Raw genomic sequence first — 2,992 nt, 5'->3', positions numbered from 1 at the left:
TATCGTATAAAAATTACCACTTCAGTCTGTTATTTGAAATTAGCATCTTCAACTATGTAAATCGTTGACTTCACGCAAAAGTAATACTAAACATATAGTCAGGGCATATAATTTTATATTTTTCTTTTATGTTTAATGCATTAAATAAATAACTTTTATGAAGAAACATACTGGTTTAATCTGATCTGATCAGATCTAATCTGATATTTTCAGCAAAATTAAGCAATACTTCATAAACAAAATATCAAAATTTGAGAGAGGTATGTTTTAGTGTTTTTGAGATTTCATCATTTTAGTGGAGCATGCATTTTTTCTATAATTTTTTTTTAATGCATTGAAATGGCGTTTTGAAGACTGGACGACTCAGACAAAGTTGTTTATTTTGATAAAATAAACAACTCTTCTTAAGAAGTCAAAACTCCGCAGCCTACTGTTTTCGAGTTAGTGGAGGAAAGTGCTCGGTTTTCTCGGCCGAGGCTGCGATCTTCCGTGCCGCTACGACGCCAGCCAACAAACCGATAATCACTCAGCGTCGTTCAAGCGATCACCTCAGAAGCACCAAAACATACAGTCGCCCCATCGAACACCGTGTACACATGGATTCACAGTGTCCGCGGAGTGCCAGGTAACGAATCTGCTGATCACCTTGCCGGAGCCGGGACAGCAGGCCCCAGACTCACCGACAAGGTACCCCTACAGGACGTCAGACGGTGGATCATGCGGACCATTCGAGCAGCATGGGAGGCCGAGTGGCTCCGCAACAGAGCTGCCTTCATCCGCAAAGTCAAAGGGTCAACTGAAGCATGGAGCGAACTGGACAACCTGATGGATCAACGCGTGATTTCGCGGTTTCGGACAGGGCACACCAAACTCTACTATAACTATGGTGGCCTGCCGTTCCGCAGAAGCTTCATCATCTGCGGGGTACCCTACAGCATCAGGGATCTGCTCGGGAATGATACTCCTCGGCAGCACTAGTAACCTTCTTAAAAGAAGCCAAAATCTACCACTTGGTATAGCAGGAATTTCTTTCAGCCGTCGGGACATCTCAGTTGGATGGATTTCCCCTATTTGACCCATGCCAGTTGGGCTCTGTTTTGTTTGGATTATTCGTTTGTAGCTTGTTTTAAATCATTTTGTTTTCTGTTGTTCCTCTATTTCACTATTTTATATATTTTTAATTTTTCCTTATAAATTGAAGAGCCAGCAACTAAAGTTATTTACAAGATGATAATATACCATGCATTTAGAGGTAACTCACTCTGAGGCCTCTCCTTTATCTGGAGATGAACTAGCCGTAGGCTAAAAACCTCCTTAACCCTTATGTGATCGACAGGGTACCCGGGTACCTTTTCAGATTTCAAGTTAATAAATTATGAAGTTATTTTCACGACAGGAAACCAGAATTCAGTGACATCTTCGAACTCATGGAGTGACAACTTTTCGTGAAGAAAGATTTCAAATTGCAGCAAGGGGCTTCAAAAGGGGGGGTCGTGAAATTTTTTACCCTTAAACAGCTCGACAAGGGTACCCGGGTACCCACAACATTGAACTGCTTGCTACTGCGGCCAATTTTAACCGATTCTGAATCTTTAAGCACCAATGGATTCAGAAACTTATCTTCTTTCTGGACATTGCCAACAATGTCAATCCGGAATAGTCTGGTTCCCGGAAATCCGGATTTTCTGTATAATGTTCCAGAACTAAGCATTTTCTTGGCACTTTCGCTAGAATTTTGAAGGAATCGATATCAAAGTATCAGAATTTCCTTCAAAAACAATTTCAGCTTACTTGAGGACCAGTTTAAGGTTTCTCCCCGAAACGGCCATTCCGGCGCAGGTTCCCGTAGGGCCTCTAGTGGCCATAGAAGTGTTTTTGAAGAAACCCCTGTAATATGGGTATTCAAATTCAAGAATTTACAGCAGGAGACTGTTTATCATAATTTTGTGGTCATCCGATGGATTGACCCCGGAACGGCCATTCCAGAGCAGGTTCCCGGAGGGCTTCTAGTGGCCATAGAAGTGTTTAGGAAGAAACCCCTGCAATATGGGTACCAAAATTCATGGATTTACAGCAGGAGACTGTTTATCATAATTTTGTGATCATCCGATGGATGGTCCCCGGGACGGCCATTCCGGAGTAGGTTCCCGTAGGGCCTCTAGTGGCCATAGAAGTGTTTGGGAAGAAACCCCTGCAGTATGGTTATGAAAATTCATGAATTAACAGCAGGAGACTGTTTATCATAATTTTGTGGTGGGCCCAAGGCTGAAAGCCTCCCTAATAAAGATAAATAATAATAATAATAATAATTTTGTGGTCATCCGATGGATGGTCCCCGGAACGGCCATTCCGGCGCAGGTTCCCGTAGGGCCTCTTGTGGCCATAGAAGTGTTTGGGAAGAAACCCCTGTAATATGGGAATCAAAATTCATGAATTTACAGCTGGAGACTGTTTATCATAATTTTGTGGTTATCCGATGGATGGTCCCTGGGACGGCCATTCTGGAGTTGGTTCCCGTAGGGCCTCTAGTGGCCATAGAAGTGTTTGGGAAGAAACCTCTGCAATATGGGTATCAAAATTCATGAATTTCCAGCAGGAGACTGTTTATCATAATGTTGGGATCATCCGATGGATGGTCCCCGGGACGGCCATTCCTCTAGTGACCATAGAAGCGTGTTTGTGCAATGTTATCTATGTGTGCAACTACCCTACCCACTGTACCATTACAATATACAAAACAAAACAACAATAAATTAGTAGCTCGTATGCCTCCGTCATGGCAGGACGGCGAAGCAATCGGTGCTTTTCATTACTATTCGTCTCGATCGGGATCAACAATTGAAAGATAAACAAATAAACACAACGTAGGGATCTCTCCCGTGCGCGATCAAAGTGTTTGGGAAGAAGCCAATATAATATGGGTATCATAATTAATGACTGAACAGTTCGTTACTCGAAGAAAAGTCGACTGAATTCTATGTCAAAATTGACG

Source organism: Ochlerotatus camptorhynchus, unplaced genomic scaffold (assembly GCF_037179485.1).
Source record: "Ochlerotatus camptorhynchus isolate MF236.1 unplaced genomic scaffold, CSIRO-AGI_Acam_v1.1 ptg000202l, whole genome shotgun sequence".
In the NCBI taxonomy this organism is placed as follows: domain Eukaryota; kingdom Metazoa; phylum Arthropoda; class Insecta; order Diptera; family Culicidae; genus Ochlerotatus; species Ochlerotatus camptorhynchus.
Note: the sequence above shows the minus strand (reverse complement) of the source record.